At 41.6% G+C, this 26088-nt stretch overlaps 1 protein-coding gene across 2 annotated transcripts in view; it reads left to right on the top strand.

Annotated features, from left to right (window-relative positions):
* TSHZ1 (teashirt zinc finger homeobox 1) overlaps positions 1-24827 on the top strand; it is a 90435-nt gene extending 65608 nt beyond the window's left edge. Inside the window, exons 4-5 of one of the 2 annotated variants that reach the window (XR_009742608.1) lie at positions 17791-17984; positions 24734-24827. The gene's annotated coding sequence lies outside the window, so the exon portion shown is untranslated. Of the gene's footprint in view, positions 1-6970; positions 7170-17790; positions 17985-24733 lie in introns of those variants that run through there. The other variant, XR_009742609.1, reaches the window with a different exon arrangement.
* Positions 24828-26088: the final 1261 nt, after the last annotated feature.

A 26088-nucleotide genomic window follows, 5' to 3' on the forward strand; every position in this document is an offset into this window, starting at 1 on the left:
TTCCTCAGTGGAGTCGTTCCCTTCTTTACCGAGAGTCCTGCAGCATTAGCATCGAACAATTGCTCTCTTGCCCTATGTACTTCTTCCCTCTCAAATGAGAGTCATTAACCTTATTTTCATTGCATATGTGTACTAGAGATTGTCACTCAGACCTCTTAGACATTTTAGCAAACACTTTCAAATGGCTGGGACTCTGGCTGTGGTATTCTTCTTTGAATAATTTACAATCATTAAAATGACATCAGACTATCTCCAGTTCTGGCATTCTTTCCAGTTGCTGTCTCTCAGATGTCTATGTGGGATGAAGCTAAAGCTGGGTCTGTAATGATGGATGTCCCTTGCAGAAAATGGTTTAGAATAATCCAGGACACACAACAAAGCCAGAACTGGAGATAGTCTTATCTCACTTTCAGAGCTGTAAATTATTTAAGGGAGTGCTCCAGCTTCAGGAAACTGAGGTTACAGCAAATATTAAGCTTCCTGTATGGCTATTTTTCTTGTGTCAGGTGATGTGGCAGAGTTTATTCATAGACATTCATGGACTGTGGAAATAATCAGCAAATGAGGAAAATATTTCATTTTCTTTTGCTATTTCTCATGTCAGATTTCTAGAGTACTAAGGCTTGAGGTTTAGGGCCCTTTGCATTGAATTCAGATCCATAAAAATCCTCTTGATGGCTAGGAAATGTTGCGCCAAACTAAGAGAAGCATTGTCAATAGAGATTATTACAACTTCACAACATGCTCCAAGTAACAAGATATCATTTATCTAATCAAATGCATGATGCTCCAATCCAGTGACTGTTAATAAATAACTAACTGAAGAAACAACATGATGAAGCTGCAGTGCATGAAGCACTCAGAGATAGCTTGTGCAGTCTATCTCGCTTCAGCTGGCATCAGAAGCTTGCACATGCTCCCTTCTTTCCTTACACATCCTTGCTTGGTATATAAAATATATGTGAAAACAAGCTGGGATAAGAAATACCTATATGTACAGCTGATACTTAAGAGGAAATTTCTGCATTATCTTGGACAGGGCTGCTTCAAGTGATAACAGCAGGGGAGGGGTTGCCTCCTGTGTACCCTCCATGGCCAGCATCAGCAGAGAAGGGACCCCTCCATAGGGCAGGGCAGCAGTTTCTTTACCCTATATGAAGTCCATACCTATCTTGGCAGCGCTACAGAACAAGCTAAAGCTAATCTTTCCCTCTCCTCCTTCCCCAAGGCAGTGTTGGATCCTCCAAATACACATGCAGCCAGTCAGTGAGCAATGAGCACCTGCTGTTTCTCATGGGGGGGATCCCTCCGAGACTCTTCAGTCACTACAGAGCATTTGGGCATCCCTGATCTGTGAAGGAAGCATGGAATTTTACCTCCTTTTCTAATTGAAACAGAGACAAGGAGGAGGAAGAAGAGGAAAGGAGGAGATTTGATTGTTCATATCAAAGTGTTAATTTGAATTTGGAGGTGGAAAAAGTGTGGCTTTTTTCTGGCAACAACTCTTGCCTTTGGTTTCTTTTTAACGTTAAGCTGATGGTAAGTAGGTAAAAATCATACTCATTTGTGAAAAAGCATTTTTTATGTAGTGTATATAACAATATCAGGAGATGGGGGTAGAATTTCAAAGTGGTACTTTTCTTTGGTTCCTTCCCTTTCAATAGCTGTTGTTTTGATTACTCTGTGCCTTAGGCTATCATTAGAATCTTTTTGTGTGTGGAAGTATTAAGTCCATAAATATGAAAATAAGCCTGTAATTGACCCATGGACTGAATTTATTTCCATTAGATTCTCCTGCTAGTATAAAAAGCACAAACTGGAAGAGTGATATTTATGTGCGTATGAAGCTCCCCAGCTCTGATGGTATATCATATATTTGATAACAAGGTTATGCTCTTAAAGGGACTACTCAGCAAGACAGGGTGGGGAAAACAGGTGTCTTATTTTAGTTTTGAAAGCAAAACTGGGTACAGCCATAAAATACATGCACAGCACATACCATTATTTTGATTAATCGGACTGCTAGGGAACAGCTTATAATGAAAGCTGATCAGCATGTCCCAATCAGTCTCATTAGATTCCTCGGCAAACACCTGGAGAAAGGCAGCCAGCGGAGGGTACTTTGGAGGCAAGAGAAGCCAAGTGATCTACCACTGAAAACACCAGGGCTGCTACACCTGCTTGTGTGCTTTAATGGAGCTTTATGGTACACGGGGAGGTTTCTCAGTTAAATGGGACATAAAGCTCAGCTGCTTTCTGTGGAGGCTGTGTGCTGTTGCTGTGCCCTATGCATCATGCATAATATTCCAGTTGTTGCCTCTGTTTGTGGCCACAGCTGTAGTTCTGCTGAGCTGCTACATAAAGTTTTCCGGGGTTGCCTTTATTTTTTTTTCCTTCTGGATTTTTCCACCTTCCCGCTGTGATTAGGGACCATATGGCACAGCTATTACATCAGGACCTGCAGGCAATTCCCACTCAGGCAGTACACCGGAGTAGGGCTGCACATTGAGGAAGAAAAAGAAGGAGGGAGGGAAGGAGGAAGTGAAGGAGGGAGGGAGGGGAGAAGGTGGGAGAGATTACTTCCAAAAGAATATTCAGGGCTTGTGTCATGAGACAGGCAACTCTTAATTTGCCCACCATGAGCTCTGTTACCATCCACCGCAGCCTACTCTCCCTGTGTGGTACAAGATGCTGGTATGGCCGCCTAGTCCTCTGTTCCTCACCAAGGTTGGCTTGGCAGGAGGATCACAGCTTGCAGGGTCCTTAGTCCCATAGCTTTGCCCAAGGAATGACTCTGGGCAGCCTGCTCTGGCTGTATTTGGAAGGTGTATAGGATGGCATGAAAGGGGTATGTGAGTTCTTAGATAATTTCCACATCACCCGCCCTCCCCAGTCGATCTTTTCTTTTTTGCTGATGTTCTGGGGACTGATGATACAGGTCAAAGGCAATCATATAATTAAACAAAATATAATTGAGACATTGAGGGTTTTGTTTGTCCGACTCATATCTAAATTTCTTTCAAGGGGGTTAAAAGTAGAGAGGTCTTTCGACAGCCTTCCCATTTGTTTCTCCTAGTAGCTGTTAGCGCTGCTTTGAATTAATGGCCAATTGTGTTATCATAGTTTGAGAAATATGATGGGCTGTGAAACCAAACAGGATACTGAGTACCTAACACATCTAATTAAAAAGAAAGAAATGAAACAGTGGCAAATAAAATTGGTACCTGATCTCTAGCCAGTGCTGCAAAAAACAGTCAGGAGTCTTGATCATGAAGCTCTTCCTCCATCATGCAGGAGGTCTCTGTGGTACAGGTTACAAGGGTGACCCTACAAAAATTACCTGGAACACCAATTACTTCCTTGGCTATGTGTTCACCTTCATGTGAGACCTTCTTTCTATTATGTGGTGTCTCATAAGAGAGCCTGTGTGCAGAATGGTCTCACATCAGCATGTAGTTAAGCTATGCTTGCTTTCCATGGATGTGGTCCATTCACAAGTGATGTCCAACCAGTACTGAGAGGGAGGAGCACCTTCTGCATTGCTGATTTTTTGCACTTCTTGGTGGATAAATAAAACAAAGATTATAATGTTGGCAAGATGCTGCCAACATGTCTTTTGAAATGCTGTGTGGTGTTGTGACCAAGTTCAAAGAAACCACTGCTCCAACCCCATTGACCTCAGAAACCAGCGCAGAACACCTGACTTTGTGGTCGGAAAGCCATTAACCATCAGCCTGGCACAAATAACCTTCAAGTGCACCCATCAGCAACTGAAGCACTGGAGGCCTCTCAAATATGCTTCAGGTCAGGTTGTGATAGAAAGACAGGCTCTTGTTGCCTTGGTGGGTGTGCTCCCAGTCATAGAGGGCAGCTACACATCCAGCCATATAACCAAGGATGGGGAGGTAGCAATGTGGAAGGTGTGTGACCAGCTACCGCAAAGCTCCAGTAGATGGTCAATCTGTCAGAGCAGAGTAGCTTGCCAGTGCGCAGCAGCTTGTGGTGCTGACCTCATGATTTCACTCAAAAATTTGCAATATCTGATGTTGTTATTCAGGTCCTAGTGCCTATAGCAGGTGATCAAGGGGGAAAACACATCTAAGTGAAGCTTCTAGCCATGAGATTTGCTGGTACAAGTTTTAGGATATCACTCTAAGGCTCAGTTGCAGTGAAGAAAACCAGTCCTCTTTTGCAAAGTCTCATAGTTATTGTCAAGTTTTTGTTGGTTACCTATTTTCAAACTATCATTTCAACTCATAACTTTCCTGCCCTGGTCTTATTTCATCATGCTGGAGCAGTGACTGGATGTTTATTTGAATGCAGGGCAGCCAGCATGGCTAGAGAAATACCACGGGGGGGAAGAATTGGAAACAGGCACCAAGAAAAATAATCTGTTACCAGCAAAACCAGTGGAGGCAAGACCCTGCTGGTGTCAGTTATACCTGAGGGAGAAGAGGCACACATAGACATGCTACCCCCTTTGGAAGGTCTCCAAAGCTAAACCATAGCAGAGACACCCTCTCTCTGGGCAGGGAGAGAGGGAGGCACGGGGAAGGGGCATCATGGATGTTGAACTTCCCATCACTGCAGTCCTTACTCTGGGGAGGGACATGCCCTCCCAATGGCTGTGTCAGTGGCACAGTGGGAGAGGACACAAGGCGGGGATTTTCTGGGCCACTCTCCATTGCTCCTCTGGGAGTGCTGACAGAGAAGAAGAGTGGGAGCAGGAGCAGTCTGTAGATAGTTTGGTTTCTACAGCGAGGGGCACATTTTTAGTGCACAGTAGACGAAGTAGCCACACAACTCCCATTAACGATAACGCAATTGCGTGTGTGAGTTCCTATTCACTGTACTGAAAATTTAACCCTAAGGGTCCACATAAATTCGAGCTTTTGACCATGTGAAATGTTGTTTTATGGGCAATAAGGACACCGAGAGGCAGCTACATGTTTTCCTAAGCTCTGGCCACATAGCATTATTTGTCTGCATAATTCTTCAATTTTTCTTCCCAGATTCTTCATACAATGTACACATTGCTTATAGAGTGCAGGCAAAAAGATGGTTTTAACAACAGAATGCTTTGTTATTAAATTAGGCCTTGGAACTATAATTCCCCATCTCTGTATTTTGATGAGAAACCCTCTACAATGTTATCAAACTAATATATTGTAGCAAATTCTATATCTGCTGCCAGTGCCACGTATAATATGAACTGTATGAGAAAGAGCTAACTTCCTAAAGAAATTTTTTTCCTCTGTCTCTATTTCTCACTAAGAAACACACAGCTTACTGGCAGGTCGCGTATTCATGCTGCTGAGTCTTACCTTTTATTTGATTATGTAAATGGAGAGGGACTGTTCTCTGGTACACCTTGGCAAAATTTAATTTCTAGTTTATGCCTAAAAATCTCACCCCCTCCCCAAAAGATTAGCAATTGTCAATAATGCTGCGTATTCTCGCTCCCCCTCTTTCTCTCCCACTTTCTTTCCTTTTCTTCCCCCCTACCCCTCCTGCTTTTTTACCTTGCGGTGTTATCAGGCTGTCTTTCAAATAACTAAAGCAAGGAGTTTTGCAAGGGAGGCATATATCCTCTCAGCAGAGATATTCAGCATTTTGAACTCCACAGTTGTAAACAATGGACATGCGTATATTTTAAAAAGAAACTTGAAGTAATTTATCTTAATTTAAAACTGACTATTCCTGCTCAGGCTTTTTCTTTTTTTCTCCTGGAATACTACACATGTAAATCCTCAGACAATCTCCTGGTAATTCATATTAATACACTTGGGGAAATGGTTTGGATTCAAAACAAATGTTCTCACAAATGTAGTTATCTCATCCTCCTCATTTTCTAGATCTCCAAATCCAGCTCATTTAACCATTTAGCAACGGGAAGCAGTAATGTGTTTTCCCTGCAATGCTCAGGAGCAGCTGCCTGGACCCAGAGGCAGAGATGTCTTCCTGTGTGTGCCTGGACTCCAACAATATGACCTGCAGAGGTGCTCGTGGGCATCTGTGCTCCCCAAGAGGCAGGAGCACTGGGGGAGCAGGAGTTACAGCAGGGATCTGCAGGACTACTGGGGTTTGCTTATCTTGTTGGTGTATTCCCTGCCCTGATCCCAGCTGATGTACGGTAGTAGTAGAGGAGTTAAATAGTGAGCAGTTAAGAAGCCTAAACCCACAGTAGGTAGATTGGCCTGCTAGAAGAGCAAATCCCATTTTGCTTGACTAACACCTCTCTTTTGTTTCCTTGGTGACTTCTCTTCCTGTTTATCTTCACTTGATGAGAAAATCATGCAAAATGGGTTTCTTCTTGTTAAGCCAACTCATGGTGCACCAGATGAGCCTGACCATACTCCTGTGAATGTCTCATGGGATAGTTATTTCATCTTGAACCTGGAAGAGACTTTGAGATAAGCATCATCCTGCTTTTCTTTCCTTTGCTTTTCCTTTCCCCCTGCACTCTCCGGGAAATAGTAAACCAAGAATTCTCATGTTCTGAAACAGTGCAACAATGAGGTATGCATGCAGTCTTGTTCTGTATAAACCCTTTTGCTTGAAAATTAAACTTTAATTGAAAAATAGGTTTCTCGAGGAATCCCTAGCCAGTGTCTGCTCAATTACAGCACTGTAACAGTTGCAATGGAAAGCTGTTTATGTTAGCTGCAGTCCATGTGATATGTGGAGTATGCTTCAGATTTAAAATCAGCATTCAAGGCCATGACTATGTTTTGATGCTCCAAGCAGGAGATTTTATGCATTTAACATCAATTTTATGCATTTAACATCAATTTTATGCGTTATAGATCTTGCTGTACCTGGGCGCGGAAGTAACCATATGACTCTGTTATTCATTCTGAATTAACTGTGAACAAAACATTTGCATCAACTACTCATACAGTGGCTGCTTTTGCTATGTCTCTCTAGGTGGCAACTAAGTGACTCGGTGTCTTATTTGATTGGCTTTTAGGCAGAAGGCTTTACAGGTGCTATAAGCCACAAAAGGAAAGCACTTCGTTTGGTAGCCGCATTGACTCACTGACAAAACCCTACATTACTGCTCACATCAGTATGGTGTAGGCAGTTTCATTTGTGATCCCTTGTTTGTCTCTTGAGCGAAATGAAGCTAACATGCTGAGAGCTGTCTTCGGCTAGTCACACTTTGGCAGGTATGTGTGGGTTGTTTTTGTGGTCATAAAATTTTGAGTGGTGTAGAGCATCGAGTGTGTTAGAATGATACCTGATAACAATGCTGCATCTTTACGATGTGTCAGGCTCTGTCTGATAAATCCTCTTGCTTTCCTTTCTGTTCCTCAGGATGTTTTAACTTCCAGAGGAAACACTGATTTTTACTGCAGAGGTGGGGGTGCGACTACTCAGCCTATGCAAGGAGCAATGTCATACCCCAAATTAAAGCAATCCATAAGGTAAAGCAGGGGTCATAGCAACATGGGAGTTTCCCAAAATAACCATAGGAACCTTTTCTTCCATTTTGCTATTCCCAAGCCAATTGGAACTTTTTACAAAAAAATTTGGAAATAATTTAATCCTCATTAAATGATGATGTTCACAACATTTCCCACCCTCACCCCCACTGAAACCTCGTAAGAGATTTTAACATGCATATTTAGAAAGCTCTATCACAACAGCTCCAAAGCGGCTGTTATAATATTGATGTTGTTTTATACAGTCAGTTGTAAGTTATAGTCTAAAGGAAAGGTTTAGGGCAAGATATAAAAACAGGATGTGACTGAGTGATTTAGAAGGAAGAAGGGAGGAACTCCTAAGAACTGGCACAACACTGCTCTAGGAGCAAAAGGAGGCAGAGACTGAGACTGAAGGTGAAGTCCAGAGCAGCAGAAAAATGAGTGGGTAGGAAAGCAGGGTTGAGAAAACACCATCCATAGTCACTTTGGGGCCACAAAGATTGTTTTTCAAAGCTGCCCACTCTGTGAAGAAAACCAGTTGCCACAGTGTGCAGGCTACCTGCTAGGTGGATGAGTAGAAAACAGTTCAGTGATGGCAATGCAGGGTCACAGAAATAACCTTACTTCCTGCCATGGGTAAAGGGACCGTATTTGGGTGCAATAGCAGGTTAGGGAACGCGTAAATTGGGCTATCCCTCAGCTCTGCTGTTTATTTCTGAGAAACTCAGTGGTTTCTCATTCTTCCCTATGCACAAAAAGAAAAATCCCTGCTTGCTTCTGCAGAGGCTGAACCTTTTCAGCTTTAATGGGCGCCCTGGTATTTTGCCGCATGCTGCATGCAGCAGGTCTGCTTTCATCGGTCACAGCTTTCTTTGGGCTTACAAGGGCATGAAGGAAAAACATTGCCTTAGCCTCTTCAGCAAGGTGAGCCTCATAGCCTCATAGATGAAGTGCCAACATGGGAGTCACCTAGACACAATCCCACTATCCTCTTTTGTGAATACTTGAAGATATTTTAGAGTAATGTGCTCCTCTGCTGATTCATTCTAGCAGATAAGCAGGAATGTTTCTTTCAGAGGGAAGTGACAAAGAAAACTGGTTTACTTTCTTTTTCAAAGTACTTATAAAAAGGTACTTTCTTAATGCCAAGTTGGGTGCCTTCAGAGCAGCAGGATTTTAGATGTACAAGACAGAACAGGTCTTTTTTTATTGGTAGAGTGGTCATGATGGTTTGGGAAGTGCAAAGGCTGTTCCTTCCGCACCACATCCAAGATGCTCTCAGCTCCTCAGAAGGGGAGCTGCTTTATCTGAGGTTTTCAAGCCATCCCTATATGCACTCAGCCACTGATTACTCATCTCATCTCCTTCTACTCCATATTCCTGCCAAGAAGAAATGCAGTTGTCTCATCTACAGATCAGTCCATGGTGTAGGTTTCCAGCGCAAAGTGATCTGTGACAGGCTGTACGGTACGATCACCGCAGGCAGCCTGACTTCACATTAAATGTAATTCTTTCCGTAATTCTTGTTGCTCATTAACGCATTGGAGGCCTGATCCTGATTCCTTTGAAGGAGATGACAAAGCTCCCACTGAACATAGCGGGAGGTGAAGGGAGGTCTTTGCTGCTTGACAAAAACAAAACGCTATGGTGCTAGAATTGCTTGAGAAGCGTAAATCCAGCAGTCCTTAAACTCTGTGATTTTTATTTCACCTACTTTTTTTAATTTTAAAGCTGCACCTCTTCATTATGGCACAATTCTATAAAAACCACAGAGCGGTGACCCCAACCCTACCTGTGGCCATGCCAGTGGTCATATCCAGGCAGGCTGTGCACAGTGCCGGGGGTTTGGCTGCCGTGGGCATTCAGTGGCTCAGGGAAGTCTGCTCAGCATCTTCTGGCGATGGTGGGCAGAGGCAGTGTGCTGCCCAGCTACAACCTCCAGCTCAGTCTGGATGCTACTGAGTTTCCACCTTGAGCTTTGCCTCAAGCTTCAAGCTCTCCTGAGGTTTTCCATTCCAGCCCAAGGCCCTGTCAAACACCCAGGTTTGGGCAGACAGTACCTCCTTGGGAAATGGCCATGTGGAGAGCCTGGCATTGGCTGAGAACCATCTCTCCCTCCATCTCTGGTGCCACCGCAAGAGACCCACACCTCTGCCCTCGCTGCTTGGCAGCCTCTTTGTCCCTCAGTCCTCCCGGCCCTCCCTGGCAGCCCTGGGCTTTGCTTTTCAATCAACCAGCCCCTCTGGTTTCCGCAATCACCTTGTGCAAGCAGAAATAGGACTGTAATCTGAGCGAGCCCACAGTCTCGAAAGCTGTCTGCCTGCTTCACTTGGGTTTCAGCACGCTGCCACCTCACCTATTGAGCTAAATTTCCCATTACAACTTGAATTTAAATATTCTAATAAATTTGTTTTAGAAACTCTTACAGCTCCCCTGTGCCATTTGCAGGGAAACACTCTCTGGGTTTTTTTCTGAGAGATGGAGATTTCTTTGTGCTTGGGGTGACTGATTGAATTTTACCTGCGCTAAATTATATTTGCACATTCTAGTAATTGCAAAGGGCCACACAGAGAAACAAAGCATTGACTGCCGTTGTACTGGGATTTCCCAGATGTATAATTTCAAATTGATATGAAAAAAACCCTTGCAATGCATTAATAATAGCAGAAAATGTAACTCAGTTGGCCAAGGGTGAACAGAGGTATTTTTTTTCTTTTCCAAGCTGCAAAACAAGCTATAGACCTCAGGTGACTAGCATTTATTGTTAGAATGGGTTTTCTATTGCATACCTTCTGAAACACAAAATAAAGATTTATACTGACCAACTTCTCTGTATGTAACAGATCTGGATCATACCTGGGAAGCTGTGTGGGGCTTTTTTTGAAATGAAAGCAGGTTTTTGTCTAATTCAAAGGCACTTTTCAGTTATTCAGTCTTCTGGCAGGCCACCTGTCCTTTTTCTGCTGCTAGATATTATCTCATGGTTGGAAATATGACATTGAAAAGGAAATCTTGGGCAAACAGCACGTACTTTTCAAGTAATGTCAGAGTGCACCGAGAATGAGAGGTAATGATGCTCAATAAAGATACCAATGGTATACTTACATGTTTATTAATAAAGCATGAAGATTAGCTATTTAAGGGCATAGGCGAGCGTCAGAAGACTGGTTTTCCCCACTCTCCCCAAAATCAAAGGAGATGAAAAAGCTCTGACATACATTTAATAATAATAATAATAATATATCTAACATGTAGCAATAAAGTGCTATGCATACACCTCTGACTGGCTGCTGATAGACTTCAAGGTGGTTTCTCACGGGTCTGGAGCATACACCTATGTCAAGCATAAATACTTCACTGAAACGATGCCGGTGGCGGAAGGTACTGTGTCAGAGGGAGATGGATACACAAAGTATTAGCACATTGGTCTGAATAGGAACCTCAATATCGTGCCAAGCTGTGGTGGTATTTTCTAAAAGAAAAGAAGGTACTCACAAACCTGAATTTTAGCCTTAGGATATCACTACTTTGGGTTCTCTGTTTCTCAAAAAGGGGAGGTTTATGCACCATTTTCCTGTTTGGTTTTGCACAGTTGTTTTTCTCCAGCACAATGCTACCAGCAGCAATAACAAACTTCTATTATCACCGCTATTTTCAATGCTGTGAGAAATAGTAACTGAAAGCCACCTCCTTGTCTGCGCCTTACAAGCACTTCTTCCTTTCCACTCAGACGCTGGGAGTACAAAGCTCAACTATCACTGCCTTCATGCTCTTGCAAATTTTAATGCATTATTAATAATTTTGTAACATATTTCTTCAAGCTCTTTAGCAGAAAATGTTATTTCAGTGCTGCCTCTGATAAGAGTCTTAGTCACCATGTGCACTATTTCCAAGCTACCATACAACCTGAGCTTTTAATTTGTTCCCCCTGTTTAAACACAGGAAGGACCTTCTGAGAATAATATTCCTCATTATCGGATTGCTTTTGTGAATTGTTTCCTGGGTTTCTAGGTATGCTTATCATCGTATCATAGACAGTACAGATGGGAGACCTATTAACTAATCTAGCGCATGGTCCTCCTCTTACCCCCGCAATGAGACATCATTTAATTTGTGGAACATATTCATATCCAGATAAATCCATATTCGTGCTTTGGAAAAGACCCAAACAACAATGCCACGGAAAAAAACATCCCCCAAAGGAGGTATTGCCATAATTGCTGAAGAAGGCAATCTGTCCCTTGGCTCAGGTCAACTTTGCCTATCCATAAATGCCCTTGCAAAACCAGGACCCAGAAAGGTGACCAGGGAAAGTGCTGTGTGGGATAAAAGGGTCTTGCTCTCTCCCTTGTCCTTGCTGTAGGGTGCAGGAGGAAAAGACCCAATCAGCTGAAAAACATTAGCAGGTAAATGATCTTTACTGTGGGCCCAGAAGCTGCCAATGGCAATGTAAGGAGATGGTGAGATGGAGTCGCAGAAGGATCTGAGAAGAAAAGGAGATTGACAATTTTTGACTGAAAACGTATTTGTTGAAAAATAGTGAGCTGACAAAACTGAAATACTTCAGAATAACATCTCAACTTCTTCAGAATGTCCCGATTTTTCATAAAAAAAAATGAAATACAAAATGCCTGTATAATTTTCTGCAAGTGTTAACACTTTTTTTCAATTGACAAATCAAATTTTTCTCTCAATTTTATAATTGGATTCTATTTTATTTCCACCAAAAATCTGAATGGCTAAAACCAGGAAAAGTGTGTGGGAGGAAACGATGGTGGTGCTTTTTTTTTAAATACATTCTTTCTGGGAAAAAAGATGGGGAAAATAATTATTGCTTCACCCTTCCTCCAGGAAAAAAAAAAAAAGAAAAAGAAAAAGAAAAAGGGAAAAGCTTTGTACCTTTGTGTTTCAAAACGCTGTGTTCAGACACTGCATGCAAATGCTCAAGAAGGACTGAAAACCTTTTGTTTCTTTTTAATACTGCGTATTCCTGCTCATGTTGATATACATTATATGTAATATAATAAGTATATACAATCCTTAATAACTGTAATGACAAATTTCATAGCAGTGATTATTTATACCCTACCTTCTAGTGAATGGGAATGAACAGGATTTTGTCTGCCTTCCTCAAAAAACTGAGGGGAAGGCAAAAATGCCCTCAGCACCCAGGGGCTGCCTGTGGGGCACTCACTGGGGTGTGTGTGGATGCCCATGCGTGGAGGGTGCTCAGCCTCAGACCAGCAGAAAGGATTATTTTTGCAGGATTGGGTGATACTTGTGTTGTTCAGGCAGTTACCAGGGTGTGAGTCCGTCTGTCTGTCTGTAGTGTGTGTGAGCTGAGACAGCATCTGGCAGGCAGGCAGAAGGGTCATTTGATCAGGATAGCAGCACTTCTGCTGCACCGATTGCTGTTGCTTCGTGAGGAAGTAAAAAAGGGTTAGAAAATTAATAATATTGGTGATGTTCAGCCACTCAGTGCTTCACGAGAGAGGATTCCTCCTTATGCCTAATGCTGCAACATCTTCAAGTCATGAGAATGAGGAAAAAAACCTGTTATTTTTGAAATATAGTTTTCTTTCTGGAAGTTTCAATGTTCCATGTTTCAGGCAAATGAACCATTTTTAACAACTTGGAGTACAAACCTGGAGGGTTTATATACAGCTGATGAATCACAGAATCATAGAATGGTTTGGGTTGGAAAGGACCTTAAAGATCTTCTATTTCCAACCACCCTGCCACAGGCAGGAACACCTTCCACTAGACCGGGTTGCTTCAAGCCCCATCCAGCCTGGCCTTGAATACTTCCAGGGATGGGGCATCCACAGCTTCTCTGAGCAACCTGTTCCAGGGCCTTCACAACCCTCACAATAATGTACTTCTTAATATTTAATCTAAATCTACCCTCTTTCAGTTTAGAGCCATTCCCCCTTGTTGTATCACTACATCTTCTTGTAGAATGGAATGGATATCGCTCTATCACCGTGCTTCTTCAGCTCTAAGCGTTTTGTCATCTCTGACCTGCTTCATCATCTCAGGTTTTGCAGTCAGGGGATGAAGGAGAACCATCAGTCTCAGATAACAGGCTTTGTTATATCCTAAGGGGTAATACCTATTTTATTCTGTCTTTTCTGTAGCTCAAAAGCCTACTTGCAGACCTTTGCCTAGTCCCTCCTGGCATAGCTAGAGAAGAGCAACCCTTGTGCTATTTCCCTTGTAGATACTGTTTACCGTTCTTTAATTACCAGTGCAGGGTCCTAACACCATCCAGGACTATACCAGGAAGGGGCAATGAGTGCTGGCTGGCTCTGGCAGTGTTGTGGCGTGGTGGGTATACGGGAGCGGGCCAGCACAAAGTAGAAGGGCAGACAGAAGCAGGTGATGCTCCCAAGGGCATGAGGAAAAGTTCCTGTTAACATTTTTTTTTTTTTGTCCTGAAATGGTGATTGCTTGTCTCGGCCAGATGCATGTGATAGATAAAATTATATTCATAAAACATTATTCATCTCCAGTGATGGCTTCTTGTGTGTCAGGGAAAAGTGTCAATTGCAAGGATAAAGGGAGGACAAGGGGGAAAGAGGAGAAAAACAGTGCCAGTGGTGAGGATTTAGGCTGCAAATCTATGTGGCTGGCTGTGATTACTGCAGCAACAGCTACAGTGAGAATACATTGCACTTTTTTGTTGACTTTTCAGTTTTTTAATTACTGGCAAGTTGGTAATGGCATGCAGAATCAGATCCTGCTTCCTTTCACACTCCAGACACTCATGTCTTGACCACAGTGCCATAAAATTATCAAAGGGAAGTATTATTGGCTGTAACCACCTCAGTAATATTTTTACAACTCCTGATTGACCACAAATCTATATTTAATAAGAAAAACAAAGCAAACACACACCCCATTCACTTAGACTGGTGTTGTACATTTAACTGGGGAAACACATTCATTCTATAAAGAGTCAGGAATTGAAGACTGTGCCTAGGAATATATGCTTATTATATCCATAACTAGAAAAAAAATATATTCCCCTTTTTAGGTATTTTCAGAAGTTGTCCCAGGCTTTATCAGCTCAGCTGGCCTCCTGCTGAATTATCACAAATATTATACTCCACAGATTCATTGTAGTGGCACTTTAGAGGAAGACTTTTATGTTCTGAGTACCTTACACAGCATAATTCAGAAATTAAGTCTTTACTGGTTAAAAAAATCACCCCTTCAGGGATTTGGATTCCTGAGGAAGCATAACACAGCTTGAAACAGTCTTGTCTTCTCCATTCAGGTTTCAAGACAAGGGAGGTCCTTCTCTTCATACTTCTAGAGACCTGTTAAGAAATGCCCAGATAGCTTTGAACACTGAGGAAAATACTTGCAACTACCGTGAAGATACTCTGGTGCAGAGCAGAGGTTTACAGTTCATGTCAAGACCTCTAAAAGAAACTATATTCCCTGCAGAGTTAGCTCAGGTCAGGATGCTGAACTGCACTTGATTCATGTTCAAGCCACTTGTCTTGTTCAAGTAGGCATTTGGGCTTAGTGAGGATACAGCCTGATGCTCTCAAGGTGGCAAAAGCAGGAGTGTTCTCTGGGTATTTTGCCTTGGGAGCACCTGCTTGGCCTCTCTGGGTCCTGGTGCAGGAAAGTTCCCTCTGCCAGCTTGCTCACTCCATACCATGCCCTGCCATGACAAAGCAGGACGAGTGAACTCCTGCCACTGCAAGCTGCTTGTCAGTAGTGTTAACAGAGGTGGTGTCAGAGGGAGAGGGCATTTCCACCATGGCTTGTGATCACAGGAGCTTACTACAGTGAGGAGGTGTGTGCTAGAGAGTTGCGTGGAAAGAGCTGGCTACAGCTGTGCCCTTAGTGGGTTTCCTGGCTATGGACTGGTGTCTCTGAAGCAGGACTAATGGCACAAAGCAGGGTGTGATTCTTGCTTGGTGCAGGAAATTACGCTTGCATAAGAATGGATGCTTTGGAGAAGCTGTGGCAGCTGCCTATGCAGCCCATGAGGACAAGGGCAGCTGTGCCAGACCAAGGCTAAGTTAATTCAGGTCACATCTACAGCTAGGAAATTTGATGCTGACAAGGTAACAGATAGTACCTTGCAATTATATTTGTTGCAAATACACCTGAAATTATAAAAGCTGTGTAGCAGCTGGCAGGAGGTGGTGATTGGCTCCCAAGGGCCTGCAGTTCACTTCTGACCAGGCAAACATACATGTCCACTGAAGAAGATGCCAGTCCATCACTGCACATAGCTAGGTCAGCCACTGGTTAACAGTACAGGTCACAGACAGGTGGGTGTCTCCATGAACAGGCAAGAGCCTTATTCCTGACATCCCATACGCTCATTAGCAGCCTTCCTGTTTTCAGGAATCCAAGCCACCCTCTAGTATGCTGGCTCCTGAAGCCCTAACCTACTATTAGTTACCTACAACTGATACAGTGGCACAGGTTGCAGGATAGAAGAAGCCTACAGTAGACGACAGCTATAAATCTGCTTACATGGTAGGACATTAACATCACTCTCACATACCACGTTTTGCATAGAGGAGCAGGCTACTTCTGGGAATGGGTTTGAAGGTGCTGCCAGTATCCACTTTTGTATCAGGAGCTCCCTGCTATTGCTACTTATCTGTGTCCAGGCAAGTGGTGGTCATAAGGATGCCTGGTGCATTTGCATCTTTGCAAGGCCATTGCTCACAGGTTGCCTGACAGCTCGCCATCCTGCAGTGGCTGGAGAAGGAGTCAGCAATGCAAGTGTCACATAAACTGTATGGCACTGAGACCAGTAAAGTAGCTGGGATCTGTTGCACGCTGGCCGTCTAGAACACTTGCCTTTGCTGCTGCTGGGCCCACACCCCTTGCTATTGTTCTCCTTATGGGCCCTCAGTCCACTTGGTCTCCATTGGCCTTCTTCTGTTGCTGCCTCCCCGTGTCCTGTGCCTCCTTTCCCTTCCAGTAGATGACCTGCTGGTCTGATGGGTCTTTCTCAAATCAGGTCACTTCCAAGTCTTGCAGAATGCTATTTCTGCCACAGCTCATGTGAGGGTATTTCTCAGACTATCTCAGTCAGAAGACCGAGCTAAAGGAGTGGAAGATCATATTGCTATTCCCTGCCTGCGCACAGGAAAAATGGAGTCTCCCATTTTTCATTCTGTAACACAGGAAAGCCAAAAGTTGCTACTTTTATCTAAAACTACATGCGTAACTGGCTTTCAGTTGGCTGGCTGCATTGAAGTATTGGAGGGAAGCAGCCTTTCTACTTGATCTGAAGCAGCTTTTTTTTTGTTTTGTTTTGTTTTCTTGGTTTGCAAGTCAAATGGGAAAAAATCTGAAAAATTTAATTTGAGGCCAAGTAAAACATTTCATTTGACTCAAAATAAACATTTTGTTAGCTATAAAATGAGATTTTCCAGTGTTTTCTTTTTGTGAAGGGAACAAAAATTTCTCTTTTTTGTATACAGCCAAAATTTTTCAGTGAAAAAACTCCATGATTAACTTTTAGCTATGGGACAGGCTTCCATCCTTATCCTCTACCATGTGAGGGATTTGGGGTCTTTGGCTTGACAGGAGCTCAGTGAGGACTCTGACAAGAGGAATGAATCTACACTGTAAAGCAGGAACCAAACAGGAGAAATCCACATCAACCCCGTCCACCCCATGCATATCTCGTTACATTCCTTTTCACAATATAAGCCTGCAAATAAAATCACCTTTAAAAGTGTAAGGGGAGTGCATGAGGGAAACAAACCCATGTTTATGAACAGCTCCCCATCCTTCCTCAGTTTAAGTGCTGAAAGTATTTTTGTCTTATGTGTCATGAGTTGGACAGTGTTGAAAACACCAAAGCACTTTTATTCACACATCAATAGGAAGAAAATAAAAAATCACAGTGCCAGCAACTTTGATATAATATATGTGACAAATACTGTGATGCAATTAAAAAAGTGCTGCAAAGTATGGCCTGCCAGACCTTAAATTAACCACTAAGACATGTCCAGCACTTCCTATTACTGAAGATCCGAATATCTGAAGAACTGAGGCCTCTGAAGGTATCCTTTGAAGAGCAGGCATTGTGCTCCTGATGATAATTTTACTCTGCCCTGAATTTAAGATTGCCTGCATTTTCAGTTCCTGTTGAAAAAATATTTTCATCTTTTGTCTTTTCATAAACGCCAAAGGAGCTTGGCTGCCGCAGCTTTTCCCGAGGTATGTTACTGTGATATACTGTGACATAAACTTTAAATGCAAATGTGTATATAGATTTGAATATAAGGGTCGTTTATATAGTGAGAGCCACAGACGATCTTATAAACATAGTTGAGTCAGTTTTTCCCACTGAAATCTTGCTTCTCTTCTTCAGCTGCAATCTCCAAGAGATTTGTCTTGTCCCAGCTTCTCAGTGACCAAACCGCATGGTGAGCCAAGGACACATCTGTGAATGTAGAGCTGGGCTGCGGTGCCCCTGTGCCCCGCTTCCTTTGACACTGCCTGTGCTGCATCTATGCTGAGATCAATAAAATGGGAATGTCATCTCTTCATCACCAGGAAGGGGAGGTTGGTATTAAGTTTCAACAGTCGATGTTTGCAGCGACAGAAATTGATATACGTTACTTGTGTTATTTCAAGGCTCGAAGCTGTTTGCAGCTGTGTCTTTATCAGAAATTCTTGCCTCTCTGCCTCTGTCAAAGGCTTTTAAATTACTTTATATTTGTAGCTTTTGAGCAGCTGGATCTCTCTGCTCATATCCTTTAATTTGTTGAAATGCAGCAACAGCACCATGGCCAAAGTAGCATGCCTGAAAACATCTCCAGCCAGTCCTAGGTCAGGCTGAGTGTATGATGAAGTAGCTCATAATACAGCCCCAAATTTTTGTTTTACTCATGAATGTAAAGCCTACCCTGACCAGTTCTGAAAGTAATATGGGACTAAACACTGGGTGAACAGTAAACATGGAACAGGACAGCTGCATAACTTCTTATATCTTAGTCTTACCACCCATCTTCTCTGCACAAGCTCCCACATGTCTACCAGAAAAGTGTTGGTCACCCAGTCTGTGGACAGCAATAACATCTGGACCCTCAGGTAACTGGTTCTTCAGCTGTAACCATTAGTAGCTTTGAGGGGAAGAGAAAGTCTTTGTTGGTAGCTTGTGCACAAACCACCAGCTGAAACATACTCACATAAAGCATTTGTCAAACAAGCTGGAATAACAAATGTATATATGTATAAAAAAGCAAAGAATTCATTAACAGAGAAAAAGGCTAAATTAGTTGAATAAATAATTCACCACAAATTCCTCAGTTCTCAAACATTTACGTTAACCTTCTAATTCTTCAACTTGCCGAAGCGCTCAGAGGATTAGAACCAGTTGAATTCAGTGGCTATTAACAGAAGTAACACTCCAAACCATCTCTCTATGGGAAGACTCACAGCTAGATCTTATTAACTGTGGGTGTTCACCACTCATAGTCCAATTCAGGAAACAACTTCAGCACATGCCTAGGTGAAGAGCACATATATCTATTTTTTCTTATCCAATGGCTCTGTGAAGAGTTGTAACTGTCGCTCAGGTAGATACCCTTAGAAGGGATTTAACTTGTGTTTCAGGATAACTGGAAATTTCACAGAATTTTGTCACAGCTCAAAAACCTCACAAAATTAGGGCATCAGACCACTTTATCAGTCACAAGTAACAAGTTCCCAGGTCTTTGGTACCTGGGGACACCACACACAACCTGCAGCCTCCTTAAAAATGCCCTCACAAAGAGGTTGGCCTAATTGAGGTCTGGGTGATGGCACAGGTTAACAAAATGCTGTTGTGCTGGTGCTCCTCAGTGAAGCTCCCCAGCAAGCATACAAATGTTAGCAAATCTGGTTCAGTTCTCATGCCATGTGACTTTTGCCTCTTCATAGGCCTCTGTGTTTCGCTGAGACCAGTGCATTGGCTAAGCAATGCTATTTCTAATAATTCAGGTCAATACGGCTCTATTGCTACTGCAACATTGATTAAACGGTTAAAATACAGCATTACGAAACCCATGAGAATACAGTACTTTGAAGTTACAGCTCACTACTGCTTCCAGTCACTTCCACAGAAAGCAATAAAAAGTACAATCAATGAATTGGGATTTCATCAGCAAGACTTAACCTCAGTCATCGTCTGTAGCAGTGCTGAGGTTTTAAAGACCATGTCGTGACCCCTCCTTGCAGCTTGGATACAGAGGCCTTGGCTGAACCAGCGGTCTCTGGGCAGGGATTTGTTTATCATCACAGATTATTTTGGTTTTGCCATTACTGAATTCCCAGTGTGCATGTATCTTCTCTTTGTCTCTGCCATTCAGACCAGTCTCCATTTCTTGTTAATTTATAAACAGTGCAGTGAAATCAAATGAGACTCCCATAGGGCTTTCTTTCTATTGTAAACATGGTGATACTCAGTGAAAACACTGAGGTATTTCAGCTACTAACCCAGCAGGAAAAATAATAGTTCTGGGGAGGTGGTGGCAAGTCAAATATAGCTTTTGTTCAAAGTAGCATCTAAAATACTTAGTTATTTTGTAAGTATCCGTTGTACTGTTTTTCCCTCCCAAGAAGAATTTTCTGGGCATATCAAGATGGAAATGGCAGGTAAGCAAGCCTCTCCGTGCACAATGCATAGCAAATGTACATGTTCACTGTCTTGTGGAAAAGGAAAAATAACAGAGAGTAGCTGGGATCCTGTTTTACCTTTTGAACATGTGAAAAATTATGCTGAGTGTCTCTTTTAGGCTAACCAAATAAAACAATGGGTTAAAATGGGCTTTATCACTCTGAAAAGTTCTGCTCCATCCCATCATCAGATAGAACAGCAAATTCACTTTTTTTTTCTTTTTTTTTTTTTTTTTCAAAAATAAAAGCATTTTAAATATCTTCTGTTGGAACTGAGTGACTGCTTCTTGCTTAAAAAAGGCTTAAAAATAGGAATTAATTACACTGAATACATAAATTCCGATAGAAATCATTTCTGTTTCTAGACATGGGACATTGCTCTTTATTATTTTTATGATGTTGCAGAACTACTGAGGTTATAACATGCATTAAAAATAGGCGCCAAGCTTTCTTAAATTAAAGGGTTGGCTATGCCTGTGCCTCGCCTGCGATGAGACAGTATCAATTGCTGTGTGTACCCAACGCCTGTACACCTGAGAGGTTACAGTGGATGTCTCTGTCCTCACTCCATGAAGCAGAAGCTCATTTTTTGGTAAAGTAGAGCAACGTGGCAGCAACACAATTGTTCTGCTGAGTGAATCCTAAAACAAAGTGAGATAGAGAGAAGCGATAGACTATATTTAAAGTCTATAAAAAGTTAACAGCCTCTTCTCAATAATTATGTATCTATAAAAAATAAAGATGATACAGGGCCAAAACTTAATGGCATTTCAGTTAATGTGATACTGAACACTTACAGGCTGTAGATATCTGCAAAAGTGGGTCACATATAGCTTAGAAGCTTTACGTTGTATATTCTGTGCAGCAAATGTCTGTTCAAATAAATTTTGTGTGTGTATAGTGAGCAAGTCACCTCTAGCATTGCACTGCTTCTGTGCTTGCTGCCTGTGTTTCTCTGAGATCAAGGAGGACTGAAAGCCTTCCATTTGTTGCTGACTGATACCCATTTTTTTAATATTCAAATGAGGACAAATCTCCTTGTTCCATGTCTTTACATTTGCCTTTGTCCACTTGCCTACCTAGGATGGGAGCATATGAAAACGAGGACTAAATTCTAGCTGATCATTGTGGATTTCTACTGGTTGTGTTGCAGGCTAGTTTCGCTGGGCTATTAGTGAATAAGAACCTCCATGTCTGTGTGATTAAAGGAGCCCCAAAAGTAATCTCTGCAGAGATCAGAGTGAAAGAACATTGTGGGATGAGGGGAAAAATACAAAAACCTTTGGGAATCCAGAGAAATATGTTCCCTCTGTTTTTTTAACTCAAAACTCTGGTCCTCATTTCCTTGCTGCCTTTATGAAAAATTCAAAGTTGTATCAGGCATTAAAATGACAAATTGGCTGATTTTGCCTGTTGTTATAAATATGGAGCACTATTTGCTTGTCAGGCAGCTTCATAATTAGCAGCGGTCTGTGTGGTATCAAGGCAAGAGATCATGAGATCAAGTTTCATGTTTATTCCACAGCCAGCATCTTCCCTATTGCTAATGAAAGTGTTTCCTGGGGACTGGCATATCTGAGCCTGGCAGCTATGTAACATCCCTCTTTGAGCTTCACTTCCACCCCAACCCTCATTCTCATTTGCTTTTTGATCACATCCCATATTTATAAGTATATCCTGTTATGAAACATGTTTTCAATAGTGTTTTTTAAGGCAAAACAAAACAATATGTTTTCGAGTAATTTTTGTTGCTGGTAAGCATAAGCGTGTTTATGGGGTGCGTGTTTATACTATCCTGCAGCTTGGTCAGCTTTGTTACCCTCTATGGGTAGGGCATGTGCATTCATGAAGACATAAAAAGCCATCAGGTTCCTAGTAGTTCATAGTTTTTCTCATGCTTCTTCCTAATGCTGAAAGATTTTAGTTGGGGAAACTAAAATGCTTCTGAAAAGTCACAAGGAAAAGAACTACAAATAATGCAAAGATGGAAATGAGATTTTTAAGAGATTCCACACTTCCATTTGTTAAAATGCTCTATGCAGAAAATCTCCTAATCTTACCTTTTTCCAGACCAGTCTTCGTTCTGTTGTGACTATTTCTGTATAACATCAAGAAGCTGATAGTTTGGTATAAGCAGTAAGATCACAGGACTTTTGATACCAGAGTACTGGATCAGTTGTCATGTCATGCCATACATATTCATAACCTAGGAGCCTTGTAGTCGATTTATGCATAAGGGACTGATAGGAAAAAAATTGATTTATGATGATCTCAAAAACATGGTCTCTCAAGATGTATTCTCCAGCTTTGAGACCTACAGTTTAAGTTCTATTAATTTTAGAGTGCTGTCTGAAATTATCCATCTGTTTAAAGGTTAACTGTCTTTACACTTTTGAAATGGGTAGTTCTGTTTTGGTTCTTGCTTTGTTCATGCCACTGATTTATAAATCATTAAATCTATCACCACACAAGAAGACTGAAATTGGTTGCCAGATTACAACATCTACTTATTTCAAACTTTCTTTAGCAACTTTGTGATATGATCTTAAATACTGCTAAGTACTGAAAGTAGGAAAAATGCTGAACCCAATGGCATGTGTTGTACAATTCTGTGAATTTTCTGCAAGTAAAGACCATTATTATCACAGAAATATCACCATGTGCCCAGAGGAACACATCAGACAAAGCCTTCAACGCAGCACCATACCAGACAGACTTCAGAATATGGTCATACACCGATAGACATGGTGGGGTCTTCTGGTTGAGAAAGAGCTACACAGGAGATCCACAGAATTGGATCTTTATTTACTTATTTATTTATTAATAAAGCAGTCAATCTATAATGTCTTTTTAGTAGTGTTGCTTTAGTGGGTAGGGCCTTTCCCTTTCCTGTTACGTCAACTGAGCTAATCTTCCTTGTTTGGAAACTAGTTGTTAGAGGTGAACTGGGAAGAAGTGGGGATGGAGCTGTGATGTTCATGGAGTGCCTCCCAGCAGGCACCCGTTGTCCCTTGCTTGAGAGGCCAACACAGTCTGGAGTGAACAGTGTGGAAAATGACTTTGTGGTCCATGGTTCCACTCACACAGCCTATTGCTGCACAAGTAAAAGTTGACTTTGTGTGGCTCTTTGGCAGTAGTCTATCTGTAGGTGACAAATACAAAGTTCTCCATCATCTTTTCTACAGAGCTCCCTTCTACTAGTGCTCTTCAGCAGCTGGACAGTTGTTTTCATATTTAGAATGTGACCATTTGAAAAGCCTATTAAAATACGTACAGATAGCAGGGAAGACTGAATTTCCACAGAATTTGCTTTTGTGTTGCATGCATGTGTGGGTTTCTGTACCGCAGCTTCTTGTCAATGCTAATCCATTGTGATAAGTACCTATCTCAGTCTTGATAACTGTTGGGCAGTAAGTTAAAATATCTTGTGCCTGTGTATATTTTTTTGGTCCAAATTCTTGCAGATAGATCAGAGATTTTTCTGCAGAGCTAAGCTTTAAAAAAATCCCACTATTAATTTTCTAAGTTGATTTTGGACTCTTAATTAACTTTCACTGCAGTGTACAAGCCCCAGCAGAAACTTCCTTTCTCAAAGCACAGGAGACCTATCCTTACATTCCCTGCTGCTTTTGGACAGATACTAACCCAGGAGAGCCATTTTGCTTGTCTTTCTTGCAGGATCAGCAAAAGCAGAAATATCGCCTGTGCCGTACCTCTTGTACATAGAATGAGCAGCTCAGCTTTAGCATAGTTCTGCAAGAAGATTGTTTCACAAAAAAAAAAAAAAAAATATGTTCCTTACAGTATTATTCCATCCCACAGCTTGAAAAACTCTGCATGAGCATTCATCATGTAGTGATAGTCAGCCATGGGTGAAGAAATTTGCTACAGAGACTGATAAATGTTGATCAACTACTGTTTGCAGAAAGACATATTCAGAGGTTCATACACTTAATATTCGGATACTTGGCATTTGCATGTGTAAAACCAGAGAAATTCCCAAGAGAATGCTGAATAAATACCTTATGATCTGGTCCATTAACTTCACTGGAGAGGTCAGCTCTAGAACTATTATGAAATAGCATTTTACCCATATATATTTTGCTTTTCTTTCATTTAAAATGAAAAATGGACAGGATTTTTCCAAAGATGTTCAATTGTTAAAATAAATGATTTTAGTTTGTGTTGGAAATTGAAGTTCTCAGGTTTGAAGTTCTTGCATTTACAATGTAAAGTTGAAAATTTCTACATAAAAAGACACTTTATGTGAAATAAATTATTTAAATGAACTCCTAATTTTCCAGTGAAAGCCCAATTATGTTGGAAAATTTTTAACCATTTTCTCAAGAGTAGAATCCTCAAGAGAAATGAAATATAGCTGGTGTATTCTCACAGAATCATAAAACCCCTCTAAAGTTAGAGGACTCCTCAAGAGCTCATCTAATTTACTTCTCATAGTAGGCAATGTTATAGAGAGAAAAAAATTAATGGTTTAAATGGTCGTAATGAAGAGTTTAAATTATTATCAATATATTTTAAACAAGCGTTGATTTCCAAAGCACTGGCAAATGATTGTTTCATTATAACTTCTAATGTATGACTTTTGCCTGAACTAGCTGCATGACTTACTCTGAATTAATATTTCTTTTACCTAGCGCATGGAGATTCCAGTTGGGAGCAGGGTTCTGTTGTGCCAAGGGATGTGTGGATACAGAATTTAGCAAGGAGTCCCCTGCTGAAGGGCACTTCATCCAAAGAAACCCATCTCAAAAGTCTTCCTTGAGCCATACCTCTTCCTAGATTTCCAGTATGCTCTTAAATATGTTTTTGGCAGTAAATAACATGTTCTTGTTGAAAAAGAGCAACATTTGTAATTTCAGTTTTACCAAAGATTACCCACTATGGGTTTAGCTTCCCAATGGATAACATTCCTAAGTGTAAAATGTCAGTCTACAAATTAGCAATCTCTTCCTGAAGTGCTATGGTCTGTGAGCAGACAGGGTTTTGCTTTTTAAGCAAGAGGTGAGGTAAGTGAGATGATGTTGTAGGAGATAATTATGAAAACCAAACCTCATGGCTGTGACTGCAGAAGCTGTTGTGATAATACAGGTAAAAATTGCAAGTTTGAAAATAAAAATGCATTTATTCAACAGCTTTCTGTGGCCACGGTGCAATTGAAAAGGATTCTGAGATCTCATTACTGCTGGAAAGTTCTCTTACTATGTGGAAATGTGGACGTAAAGCAATAGGGGAGAGCTCAACATTAAAAACATTGACCTGCTTCCTTTGGCTCTTCATTAGTCTGGGGATGAGGAAGATCTGCACACCTGTGTGGCAATCTGATGTAAATATTGACTTCTAGGGAGCAATGACATCCTCCCAGCTTGTAGTGGTGGCTCTGTTTGTTACTGCCAGATCGTGGCATTTCAGATAATGGCTGCCCTGCACAGACAAAGCTTCATCATTACTTTTAAAAGCTTCAGATACTTTAGGCACAGCTTATTTGCCTAAACCAGAGTATCTAGGGCCATCTGAGATACCTTGGACATCCTGCTTGGTGAGGTATTACCTGGTCTCCCGTAGGTCCTTTGTCATATCCCACAGTTACCATGTGGATGCTTAGGTCATCTCTAACTGCAGAAGCTTCTTATGTCCAGGCAACTAAAAGGTGCTCTTTGTGTCTCTGAGAGCACAGCTGCCATGCAATAGTAGAGACATAAGCAATCAGCAACCAGCCTGGCTTTAGCACATGAGCACCCCAAGAAACTTAAGGGCATTGCAATAAAGCTTGGCAGCAGTACCCCCAAAATATAAAGGAATTCAGGACAAACTATGGTGGACTCCATGCCTTGGTAAATGCTTGGAGCTCTCCTTTAATGATCTTGGAAACTGCAGTATTTGGCAGAATGAGATTTGATCCTTCAGAGGTGAACCTGTCCTTATCTGGTCCCACTAAGAGAAAAAGTGGAAATCTGAAAACAAAAGCTAAAGGAAAATAAGCCATCAGCTT

This window comes from Pezoporus flaviventris, unplaced genomic scaffold (assembly GCF_033815535.1).
Source record: "Pezoporus flaviventris isolate CSIRO_AGI_PZ_B2104156 unplaced genomic scaffold, CSIRO_AGI_Pfla_v1 ptg000007l, whole genome shotgun sequence".
NCBI classification, from domain to species: Eukaryota; Metazoa; Chordata; class Aves; order Psittaciformes; family Psittacidae; genus Pezoporus; species Pezoporus flaviventris.